Source organism: Diabrotica virgifera, chromosome 2, assembly GCF_917563875.1.
Source record: "Diabrotica virgifera virgifera chromosome 2, PGI_DIABVI_V3a".
NCBI classification, from domain to species: domain Eukaryota; kingdom Metazoa; phylum Arthropoda; class Insecta; order Coleoptera; family Chrysomelidae; genus Diabrotica; species Diabrotica virgifera.
This window is the reverse complement of record NC_065444.1, coordinates 172,676,853-172,690,673: the sequence shown is the minus strand read 5'-3', so window position 1 is coordinate 172,690,673 and position 13,821 is coordinate 172,676,853. Positions and strand designations below refer to the sequence as shown.

The 13,821-nt window shown below is 31.9% G+C and overlaps 1 protein-coding gene across 12 annotated transcripts in view; it reads left to right on the top strand.

Moving 5' to 3' along the window:
* LOC114331473 (transient receptor potential cation channel trpm) overlaps positions 1-13,821 on the top strand; it is a 1,429,758-nt gene that overhangs the window by 642,782 nt on the left and 773,155 nt on the right. The gene's annotated exons all lie outside the window — the stretch shown is intronic.

Genomic DNA, 13,821 nt, shown 5'->3' with positions numbered 1-13,821 from the left:
ATTTTTTACGAATATTGAGTATTTTTGGAGTTATTATTAAAAGAAAATGAAAATGACGATAATTTTAAAAATTCTGGTTTTTTAAATTATATCTTTTTTCAAAAGTATGCATTCTAAAACAGTCAAAATTGTTAAAATCATTACTTATGCTATTACAAAGAAACTCTTGCAAGGATTACTATAAATTTTAATTTTTGTGGAAATGGCATATGTTTTATTTTTCACTTTTTCCTAAAAAATTTGAAAGGGTTCCCTTATTTTCATCATAACTTGCTTAATTTTGATGCTATTAACTTCGTCTAGAGCTCATTTGATAGGTATTCCGAAGTACTTTGACAAGTGTTTAACAGGTATATTTAATAAAATGCATCGGTTTTCCGTTATTTAAGCTTGAGTACTTAGATTTGAGTACTCGTCGAAAAAAAATATACATTCAATTACCCATAACTCACTTTGAATTAACATTAGTTTAGTTCTTTAAGTAATGGGTGTATTCAGTTTTTTATTATCTTCAATTGTGGTAATAATAACTTTTTTGTAAAAGCTCATAGTTTTTGAGTTATACTAGTCCATTCTTTAACGGTAAAATATTGCAAAACCTCTAAATTTTAAAGAACCGCTTGGATTGACATGAAATTTGGCATACACACGGCTAACAAGTCAAAGAAAAAAAGTGATATTGTGCCGATATGTGCTTTTGCCCTGGGGGTGGTTTTCACCCCCTCTTGGGGGTTAAAAAATATTCGTCCAAAGAAAGTCAGGAAATGGGTAAACTGGCTAATTTTAAGTAACTTTTGTTCTATAGAGTTTTTTCACTAAGTCAATACTTTTCGAGTTATTTGGCAGTGAATATGTTCATTTTTTCAACAAAATAACCACGCTTTTAGACGGTTTTTCGCAAATAACTCAAATAGTAAGTATTTTGTCGAAAAAGCATTCTTAGCAAAAATATAGCGTATAAAAAATTTAAAAACATGATGTATATATCACGTCTTTTTATTTAGCAGAAGCAGAGTTATAGCTAATGAAAAATAGGTTCATATTCGTCAAATTCCAAATAGAATACTTTAACGTGAAATAACCAAAAATGAAGCACATTTCGGGGAAAACTCATTACAACTTATTTAAAGTGTTTAAATTTTGTTTTATAAAAAAAAATTCTAGCATCAAAATTAAACAAGTTACGCTCAAAATAAAGTTAGTCCCTTTTGGTTTTGGTAAAAAAATCGAGAAAATCACCCCCTAATTATTATCTTAAATGAACTTAATCGTAACGACTTCACAAGTTTCTTGACTCGTGTATATATTGTTAATATGATCTGTAAGTTTCATCGGTTCAAAGTCCTTATTATTGAAAGGGCTGTAGTTAAAAGGGGTTGAACGAGTCACTGAGCACAAATGTATGCAAATTTAGAAACACGAAATCTTGATCAATTTTTGTCTAAAAGAAAAACAAAAAAATACATGATATTCAGAAAAGCAAATATGACTTTTTTTTGTTTATCGAGATTTTTGGTATCTCTAACAATTTTTAAGTTATTTTGAAAAAAAGCATATTTTTCAAAATTTAAATTTTTAAAAATTTTACTTTGAAACCAAATTTTTTCAAAAATAAGCACTTTGATTCGATGAAACTTACAGATCATATAAACACAATATAAGTAAAATAATTTGTGGAGCGGCAACGATTAATTTCATTTAAGTTGCTAATTAGGGGGTGGTCTTCCCGATTTTTTTTTGCAAAAACAAAAGGGACCAACTTTATTTTCAGCGTAACTTGCTTAAATTTAATGCTAAAAACTTTTTGTAAAAACAGAAATAAAGCTTTTTTTAAACACTTTAAAAAAGTTATAATGGATTTTCCCCAAAAAGTGCTTAATTTTTTGGATATTTCACGTCGAAATATTCTATTTGAAATTTGGTGAATATGAATCTATTTTTCATTGGCTATAACTCTGGTTCTACGAGATCCAGAGACCTAACGCGTACACCATTTTTTTTACTTTTCTATATGCTATATTTTTGCTAAGAACGTTTTTTTCGACAAAATACTTACTTTTTGAGTTATTTGCGAAAAACCGTCTAAAAATGTAGTTATTTTGTTGAAAAATGAACAAATTCACTCGCAAATAACTCGAAAAGTGTTGGATTGGCGAAAAAACTCTATAGAGCAAAAGTTACTTAAAATTAGTCAGTTTACCCATTTCCGGACTTGTTTTGGAAATATATTTTTTCACCCCCAGGGCAAAAGCACACATCGGCACAATATCACTTTTTTTCTTTGACATGTAAGCTATGCGCATGCCAAATTTCATGTCAATCCAAGCGGTTCTTTAAAATTTAGAGCAAAAACCGTGAAAGAATGGACTATACGTGAAAAACAGCTTTAAAACATGCATTTTTTTACGAAAAAATAAAATCTTTGATCTTTAGTAACTCAAAAAGTATTGATTTATGTTAATGGCTGTATATAACAAATTTTGCTTAGAATTTGTCCCTCTATCGATTTATGGTATTATTTTTAATAAAATAATTTTTACTTCCGAAAAGGGGTGGCATCCACCCCCAGGGTAAAAGCGCAAGTTGGCATCATGTCACCTTTGTTCCTTGAGGTATCCTCTAACTGCTAACCAATTTTCATGAAAATCGATGGAGGTTCAACGAAATCGGAGGTGAAAACCTTCAGTGACTGCACTAAAATAGTAAATTACAGGTACCATGTTTTTGAGCAGTCATCAGCGGTAAAAACTGTAAAATAGTGGAATTTTGAGAATCAACACCACTTTTATTAAAAATTTGGATGTAAGCTCGGTTGACCCTCTTCTTCAAAATCTACCCTATGCCGAACCGGGCTTTTGTCCTGGGGGTGAAAACAACCCCATCTAGTGGATGAAAATTTTTTCAATCAAAATAAATATGGAAGTCGATAGACTGACCAATTTTCAGTAAATTTTGTTCTATATTTTTTTTTTGCAAAGTTGATACTTTCCAAGTTATTAGCGATTGAAACTAGGCATTCTTCATTGAAAAAACTCATATTTTATTAATTTTATAACCGTTTTTATGAATAACTTAAAAATTTAATTTTATAGAAAAAATTATTAAGAACAATAGTGCATCTAATAAAAAAACAAAGAGATTGGCGTCCAAAAGAAATAAGCAATAACGACTGAGTTAAAGGATTGCTGTTTAAAGGATGGTTATTTTCGAAGAATGTGGTGCAATTTTTTGGGAAAACTTAAGAGACATCTTTTAAAGCTCATTACAAAATCTTCCAAATGAACTCGGATAAAAGTTTTTTTCATAAAAACTGACGGACTTATGACTAAAATAAAGTCCATCCCTGCATTTTTTTAAATGTAGCCATTAAACCCTCTCCATTACAATCCTAATAGAAATGAATAGCTTCCCACTTGAAATTAACTTTATTTAGGTATAATTGATACGATTCATGTAATTTGACCGATTTTGATTGTTTAGTTTAGAAAAAATAGTTTGATTAAATCGATAATGACATTTTTATAAATAAAAAAAGTGCATTTTTCTTAAACAATCCTAGAAGTATTTTTGATACAGAATAAAAAAAAAATCGGAATTTTCAGTAAAAAAATCCTACAATTAATATTTAAAACATTTTTTCATATTATGAATACTTTTAGATTTATTTAAGAAAAATGCCCTTTTTTAATTTTAAAAATGTCATTTTCGTTTTAATCAATTATTTTTTCTAAACTAAGCATTTCAAACCGGTCAAATCACGTGGATCGTATCAATTGTACGTAAATAAAGTTATTTTAAGTGCTATTCATTTTTATTAGGATTGTAATGACGAGGGTTTAATTTTGTTACGTTTCAAAGAAAGCAGGGAGCCACTTTATTTTCGTCATAAGTCAGTTAGTTCTTATCCAAAAAACTTTTATGAGAGCTCCTTTCAATGGTTTTTTAATAAGCTTTATAAGACGTCAGTTAAGTTTTGAGTTATTTAAGATTGCAAGTTCTCCATTTCGAGGTTCTTCGAAAATAACCATCCTTTAAAGAGCAATAACTCGGTCGTTATTGGGTTATTCGCGTCTTTCAGACGCGAATCTTTTTTTTTTATTATACAAAATTTTGGTTTTAATAATTTTTTCGATAAATTTAATTTTTTTTTAAGCTATTCATGAAAAACGGTTGTAAAAAATGCATAGTTTCAATCGCTAATAACTTGAAAAGTATCAACTTTACAAAAAAATTTTATAGAACAGAATTTACTCAGAATTGGCCAATCTATCGAGTTCCATAGTTATTTTGATTGAAAAAATTTTCATTCCCTAGATGGGGTTGTTTTCACCCCCAGGGCAAAAGCCCGCTTCGCGTAGGATATATTTTAACAAAGGTTATAAATACTACTATATACCTAGATCCAAATTTTCGAGGAAATCGACCTTGATTCTCAAAATTCCACGAGAAAATGGCTGTTGATTGGACCACAAATTTAAATATTTTCGAAATCCTATTTCAGTGCTATTTCCCTTGTATACGTGAAAATCAATTCCACGCTTTTTAAGGCCCGCGGGACGACATGAATAATTCGCTTCTATCACATGCATCGAACAAACATGAACTGCCTACGACACTACGATTGTATGTTTACATTCCAGATTAGAAATCAATTAACAATTAACTGTTTACTCCGCTTTGACGAGACTTTTCCTAAACATGTTAGGTAATAGAAAATTTGTAATTTGTACAAAACAAATTGACACAAAAAGAAAAATTGTATATACATAAAATAGAAAAAAAAAATGTTTATTTTACAAACAAACATTGCTTTTCGCTTAAGTTCAATACTAAAGCTGCCACCCAGCTGTCTCTTGGCAGTTTGTTTTAAGAGCATACAGTAGCAATCAACAGGTAGCAACAAACGCGGTCCAAGATTGCGGCTGTAATTTTGAATATATTGTCGAGATATTTGGCACACATATTCGTAATATAATAAAGAATAACGGTACAGAGCTCAATTTGAGAAATATGTTAGTATGTGGAAATTACTCTATAACTAAAAAAATTGCAAAAAGGAGCCTGTACCGCCATTAAGAAGAACAAAAAAATACACTTTCTTTAAGTAAACTTTTTTATGCCATGCCTAGATTTTGTGTCACATTGGATCTATTAAAAATCGATTTTCTATAACAAGAAATCGAAGTGACTGATCGGCAACATTTAACGCCCCTATGAGTATAAAAATTATTGTTTTGATAGTATAAATGTCACTGTCAGTGTCGAATTACCGACGCACTGTTGTCTCACTGTTGAAAGTTCGCAGAACTTTCGAAAAACAAAAATATTGATGACGCGTTACTGTTTACTCTTAAGGCAAAAAATTGTTTATAATTTTAAAACATTCCGCTAGGAAAAATATTCTGATTCAGAATTTTTGCACAATCTTACTCAAAAAGGACCCCTTTTAATAAATTTGCATGTTGCCAGGACCAAAAGTGGGTCAAAAATTTTTTGAACGTTTTTTTTTGTTTTTTTTTTTCGTAAAATTATTTTTTTTTGCATCGAACAAAGTTGTTTTAGGTTTTTTTGGATCATTCCAAACAGAAAAGGGAATTAGTGACTTTTCTCTAAAGTTGATAGTTTTTGACATATAAGCGATTAAAAATTTAAAAATTGCGAAATCGGCCGTTTTTAAACCTCAAAAACTATGTGAAAAACTGAAAATTTCAATGTTGCCAATGTAGGTAGATATTCTTTAATCATCGATTGATGAAATCCCGAAGAGCTTTTTGCAATACAATATCGAAAACCCCTTTGTCGTTTAATTGTAATACTATTATTTAATTGTAATACTATTGTAATGACACTATTTTCAACCGTTGCATGTATATGTAATATGCATAAATATTTGTGCGGAAAAATATTCTGCTTCAATTTTTTTTCACCACCTTATTCAAAATGGACCCCTTTTAACAAATTTGAATATTACCAGGATCAAAAAGTAGCAGTCAAAAAATTTTTTAAACGTTATTTTTTTTGTTTTTTTCTAAAACTAATTTTTTTTGCATCGGACAAATTTTTTTTAGGTATTTTGGATCATTCCAAACAGAAAAGATCTTATGTGACTTTTCTCTAAATGTGATAGTTTTCGAGATATAAGTGATTGAAAAATTTTTAAAAATTGCAAAATTGGACATTTTTAACCCTAGAAAACCGAAAATGTCAATGTTACCATGTTACCAAGGTACGTAGATATTCTTTATTCTATGAACATCGATTGATGAAATCCTGAAGAGCTTTTTGCAATACAAAGCGGGCGTGATACTATCTTCAACTGTTGCATGTACATATACTTCGTCTAATTTACTAACCGTTGCACGTCATCCGCGTCATAGCCTGTAATGTCACATGGTACCAACACGAAATATTTAGGCGGTAGGTGTGTTCTTTTTTAGAATCATTTTGCCGTGTACATTGGCATTACATCCACTAGACATATTTTATTATGTACGCGTAGAAATAATATTTGACGATTTCTATTAATGTTAATCTAAAGAAATACACAATAATATGTTTCATTTAATTTGTATAAATGGATTATAAAGCGTTTTTATGAAGCAGATTTGTTCGGAACACACTGTAACTGTAATCGAACGAAGGTGACATTTTAGAATAAATTGGTAACATTTATTTGACAGTTGCGGTGATGACACTTCATATTTGTTTATATTCTTTACTATAAGTATCTATTTTATTATATTTACTGTTTTTATTATTTACCTTACTATAAAAAGATCCTCTACTATAAAAATATAAATTTCACCTAATTTTATCACGACTTGGAATATTCGAGGTATCTGACATCTTTTTTAGTTGTTATTGTAGACATATACAAAGAAAGCTACCGGCTTCATGCCAAGAGTTCGGAGCCGTTTTTTAATTATTAACAATCCAGTGCCAAAACGCTTGCACTGCAAATCTTAAAAGATTGTAACTTAATTCTTGTTCTCTATTTCTTAAGTTTTTACTTATTTACATTGAATATTAATTTGTTTTGTTGTATAGTCCACGTTTACAATAATTATGTGATATATTTGATTTAAAATGGATTCAGGATTTTTTTATACTTTGGCAATTATGTCAACTTAGATCTCTGGCGTAGATAATGACGTGCAACGGTAAGTAAATTAGATGGACTGTACATACTTATAATGTAATCGGAATACATTTTAAGTTGAAAAAAATTGTTTAAAAAATTTTTTGATCCATTTTTGACCCTGGCAACATGCAAATTTGTTATTATAGTCCGTCCGCTATAACTTTTCCCATGCGGTACGATTCATTTTCAATCAAATTAAGTCAAAACATAAATTGAAACGAACGTCGATGTGTATATACATTTTGTATACTGTATACTATATCATATACTACACACATCGGCGTACGTTTCACTTTCTGTTTTGACTTAATTTAATTGAAAATGAATCGTACCGCATGGGAAAAGTTATAGCGGACGGACTATAGGTAACCTTTTCAAGCAAGATGGTGAAAAAAAATTGAATTAGAATATTTTTCTACACAGATATTTACGCATATTACATCTGTTTCGGGATTTTTCCTTAAAGTCGCCAGTTTACGAAATAACGAATTTATTCCTTTCATTTGCACCATACTGTCGGTTGAAAATAGTGTCGCGAACGCTGGATTAGCAATTAAAAAACAAAGGGGTTTTCAATATTGTATTTCAAAAAGCTCTTCGGGATTTCATCAATCGAGGTTTAAAGAATATCTGCCTACTTTGGCAACACTGAAATTTTCAGTTTTTCACATAGTTTTTGAGGGTTAAAATGGCCGATTTTGCAATTTTTAAATTTTTAAGTATTTATATGTTAAAAACTATCAACTTTAGACAAAAATCACTAAGGACCTTTTCTGTTTGGAATGATCCAAAAACCCTAAAACAACTTTGTTCGATACAAAAGAAATAATTTTAGAAAAAAAAAACAAAAAAAAAACGTTTAAACAATTTTTGACCCACTTTTGGTCCTGGCAACATGCAAATTTGTTAAAAGGGGTTCCTTTTGAGTAAGACTGTGCAAAAAATCTGAATCAGAATATTTTTACTAGCGAATGCGCAGTGGCTTTCTGGACTAATTCTGTAATGAATTGAGGAGAAATAAGGAGATAACACGAAGAATGGCAGGAGAACAAGACATACTCAGTTACATCGAAGAAAAACGTTTAATTTGGTATGGACATGTGAGAAGAGCAGATCGTACAAGGTGGATATCAAAGATTTCGGCTTGAAGCCCAATAGGAGAGAGAAGAAGAGGTAGACACCGAAGATCATGGAGGAATGAAGTGGACGAGGCCATGAAAAAACGAGACCTTAGAGATGAAGAATGGCAGACCAGATTGGACTGGAGACGTTGGCTGAAAGAAGGAAGGCGGCGACAGCTGTAAAAATCCTTTTATAGATAGAATTCTGTAAAGTACGTTAGATCAGTATAGTGCCTTTTTATACGAAAACCATAGTTATTCTGGTGTGTCATAATTATTCTGGATATTATTATAATCGTAAATTTTTGATTGACAATTTAATTGTTGCTGAACTATTTGTTAGATTGTCGACGACTTCCGGAAATATAATCTACTACAAAAAAGCTTTGATGTCACCAAAATATTTAATTATTAGTAAATCATTACTTCCCTAAAATTTTAGTTAAAAATCAAAGATTGGCAGCATGCAGAATTGCTCCAACGTACGCTTCAGATGGTAAGGTTTTTTGACCTTACCATGATCAAATCTCTGTAATCTGTAATGTGTTCTTTGTGTGAGTCCTTTGTGCCCGTATTAGATGTCTTCAATGTAAATTGTTATTTTCACTTAACAATGTTTACATTAATAATTTGACTTATATTTGACAGTTGACATTTATACTGTACCTACTTGTTCTAGTTTTGTTAGTTTTAGTGCTCTAATAAATTTTGTCAGTTAGTTACATAAATAAATTATTTAAAAATGAAAAAATTACTTAATATTTGAGAAAGGTGGAAAAATCATATGTAAAACATGGGAGTAAAGTGCCTTTTCCTCCCTCGAATGATTACTGCCCCCCGCTACGCGTCGGGCAATAAACTTCATTCTCGGGAGGAAAAGTAGCACTTTCCTCCCTTGTTACACAAATAGCTATTTCTTTTCCTTGTGGATTTTATTGTATTTTTCTTTCTTGGATTATTCTTAGTAATTCGTTTTGTTTGTTCATGCGCCTAAATACGTCATTGTTAGAAACTTTTTGTACCCATGGTATTCTCAGCATGCGTCTGTATATACATATTATACGTCTCAAAGGCTTCTATTCTCTTTTCTGTTTCAGAGTCCATTGACCAACTTTCACAGCCATATCTTCTTCTTCTTTAAGTGCCAACTCAGCGACTGAGGTTGGCAATCATCATAGCTATTCGGATTTAGAGACGGCTGCTCTGAAAAGTTCATTTTGATGTACATCCGTACCATTCTCTCAGGTTGCGCAGCCATTCTCTCAGGTTGAATCTTTCCCTGCTTAATCAATTGGAGCAAATTATATCTCTCTCCACGTGTAATATGTCCGAGATATTCCAATTTTCTTGTTTTGATGGTATTTCCATTTCTTTATTTATCTTTCTCAGAACTTTCTTTATTTTTTTATTTATAATTTTTTGTTTGTGACGTGTTCTGTCCACGATATTTTCAGAATTCTTCTGTACACCCACAGTTCGAATGATTCTAGTTTATTCATTGATGCAGCATTCAAGGCCTAAGCTTCCATTCCATAAAACAAAGTAAAGAAAACGTAGCACCTAGCCAACCTGACTCTTAGCTCCAACTTCAAATCTTTTGTGCAGAGCACTTTTCTCATTTTGTTAAAATTTGCTCTAGCCTTTTCTATTCTGATTTTGATTTCCCGTAAGTAATCTCTTGTGGGTATTTCATTGTTCCAAGGTATGCATATTGGTCGACTCGTTCGACATTGGATGCGTTTATGAAGAGATTATCGTTATTTCTTTGAGTTGTTTATATTCTCATAGACTTTGTCTTCTTGACGTTCATTGTTAGACCGTATTCTTGTCCAAACTCCGCTATTCTGGTCACCAGCCTCTGAAGATTCCCAATATTTTCAGCTAAGATGACAGTGTCATCCGCATATCTAATGTTGTTAATGGGAACTCCATTTACCTTTATTCCAGCTGTTTCACCCTCAAGAGCTTTTTTCAAGATCTCTTCCGAGAAGTCATTAAAAAGAATTGGTGACAACACGCATCCTTGTCTCACTCCACGTCTGATTTCAATTTCCTCTGATAGCTGATCGTTAACACGTACTTTTGCTCGTTGTTTATAGTATAAATTAGATATAATCCTGAGGTCATTGTAGTCTATCTTCTTTGATTCCAGGACATGCATTAATTGTTCATGTCGTACTTTGTCGAATGCTTTATTATAGTCAATAAAACACGCATAATATGCGTGTTTATATATCTTGACTGACGTCCAGGCACCTTTGTATTAGTATGTTAAGTGAAAAAGAGCTTCATGAGTTCCTAGGCCTTTGCGAAACCCAAATTGCGTATCATTAATGTCTATATAGCACATAGCAAGACAGAATACACATAACATCTGATCATTCGAATTCTGAGCTCCAGACTAAGGTCTGATCTTGTAAAAAATGGTTTCCTGTTCATGAGTGTTTTCCTCACTTGTTTGATCTTGATAGGATTTCTTTTTTTGGGTTACACCGGCTATTGACATTTGCTCCCAAATATTTTATGGACGTTACCTGCTCTATTATTTGTCCCTTGGCAATACACATGTACGTTTATTGGTGTCTTGGAGAATAATAAAACTTTAATTTTATTTTATTCTTAACTTTTGTTTAATCTGTAGTTAAGCATTGATTGAAAATTCTACCCGTAGCAGTGAATTGATGAAATTTCTTTGCGCCTTTAATAAATGAATTATAAATATTTATAACGTAGGTATCTTAAAAGACATAGAGATGCTTATATAAATTCTGTTTATTTGGAAAGCTTAAACATAATCTAAAGCAAATTTTAAATTGTGGTCTGTATTCAAGAGAGATCTGCGACAAATATAGGGAATTCCTTAGTGTACGAGCCGCAGGAATCTTTCCTGCAATTCTCTAATCGAGGCTAGAAAATCGATATCTTGAAGTGTGGTTACAGTGCCGTAAACTTTAATAAATTGCTTCAGTTCAACTACTCATCTTGATTACATTTAATACTAACTGTAGTAGAAACATTTTGTGTAACCTGACTTGATCCGATAATTAAAATTAAACAAGATTACAACTACCATTAGACCACAATATTGTGTTAAGGTATGTAACATGTTTTGCGTTATATTTTGAAACCGACTCTAAATGAGTTAGATATTTCAAATGAATAGGGGAAATTATTGTGGACAATGTTATTTGAAGCATTTAATTTTAAATTGGATGAAATAAAGGTGCAGGTACGTGATATTAGATAAAATACTGAATACAGGCTGTTGAGATAAAATTAATATCTACAACAATAGGACGAACATCCTAAAAGAGAGACAGATGCACAAGCATAGGTTGCTGGTTGAAAAATATGAGACTTTTACCTGTAATATAGGGATGTCTTAACACTATTGGCTCAAAAAACTTTTTCAAAGAGTACCTGCTAACAATTTGTTGTGGAGAAAATACAAAGTGGAGCACAACAACTCAGAAATGAAGAGAAAACATGCATATAAACAAATAGACCATACAGAGGACAACAAAATACTGTACTTGTATCTTCTTCTTCATGTACCATCTCCTCTAAGAAGGTTGGCAACCATCACGGCAATTCGCACTTTCGATACCGCTGCTCTAAAGAGATCAGCAGAAGTGCAATTAAACCCTTCTACCCTGTATTCTTCCTTGCATTATTAATTGTAACAAGTTATAACGCTCGCCCCTCATAACATGTCCCAGATATTGTAGTTTTCTGACTTTAACTGTATTTAAAACCTCTTTATCTTTTCCCATTCTTCTCAACACCTCGATGTTCGTGACTCTATCCACCCAACTTATTCTTAATATTCTTCTGTAGGCCCATGTACGTGTATACGTAACTACAATAAGTACTTACGAGTATAACGAGTCTTTCAAAAGTCTTTTAATTGTCTATGTACACTATTTGACTATCAAAAAATCACTGACACCAAGATCCCGGCTGTGGAGGTGCAGCAACGTTGCAATTGTTTGGATCTAGGCTACCAGATCGGTGTAAAATTCTGAACACTTGTTGACACAAAAGGGTACTATTGAAACTCGTACTTGATTACTCTTTCTAGCAACAATGTACAACTTTTGTCAGATTGTAGAGAACACGTGGATTGAAGAATTCTTCATGAACTCGTGAAAAACTGCCAAGCAGAGATGTTGTTTGGCCAACATTTTGATTTGCTCTTTTACGTCAGGTTGCGTCTACTTTTTATACTTTTGAGAGGAGTACGGCAACAGAGAGCAACAGGGAAGTTGCGTGTTGAACGTCTTAACTTACACTGATGAGTGGAGCGAAATTCCTTGACGGAATTTTTGAGGGAGCAACATGGTATTACCTCGGCTCCGTCTAAAATACACTGAGGGTAGTGGGTATCTGGACTGGTCTGTTTGAAACACATGTCTTTAAAAAAACGTTAAAACTAACCACCCTTGTCCTTTGTACATTTACACTGTTGACATTGTTGCAGTCAAAGATGGAGTTAAATATATTACAGAATTTAAAATATTTTAAATAGTTTTACATGTTCGAAAAATATTCTAACACAGTGTTGGAAAACCAAGAAATTAATATCTTCTCTTCTTTATGTACCATGTGCTTTCAGAACGTTGGTTACCATCATGGCTGTCTTAATAGCTTGTGTTAATACCGTACCAATCTCGCTCAAGTCTTTCTTCGTCCTGGACTGTGTTTGCCTGCTATTTTCTCTTGATGAAGAGTTTCTCTCCTTGATGCTTTTTATAATCTCAGTAGTCTTGATGAGACGTTCTAGTATTGTGGAGTTTCGAATCTCCTCCATTCAATAAGCTTTTCAAATTCTTCTATAGCTCGACATTTTGAAAGTCTCGAGGCCATTTAGGTCAATTCTTGGCTATCTGCAATGCCAATTTTATGCCTATTTACATATGCAGACTGTTTTATATTGTGCTGTTTACAGTATTTATTATGAGTATTTTGGTTTTCCGTATGTTCAAATGAGACCCGCTTCCTTCCAGTTATCAACGATGCTGTCAAATAGTGTTTGCAGATCTTCTTGAGTAAAAGCTAGGGGTACTGTGTCTTCTGCATATCGCAACTGTGCAAATTACTCTGACCGTTCAGAGCTTTTTATGAAGAATAACTTTTTTTTTTCGTAAAATTAATAATAAAAAAGTTGCCTATATAGGTCCAACTTAAGTAGACACGCTGTATATACAAAGTTAATAAATAAAATAAAAATCTTACTGCAATTGAGGTTATGTATCAGTCAGGGAGGAATAAAATACTGAAAATACTATTTACATCTTTTAATAGAAAACGTTTCGTGCAGTATTTCTGCACTTTTTCAGTGCTAACTATTATGAAGTAACATAATATAATATGTTGGTAAAAACTTATTATGTATTTTAGGTAAAACATGTAACAAAAATATTCAGCGGTATAATGTTCTAAGATTAAGTTAATACGTAGAAAAAAAGTAATTCGAAAATTGAAGCTAAGAGAAAACAGTAACCCCAGTTTCACACACTAAGGATTTGAACGTGCGGTCACTAGAACGCACGATGACAT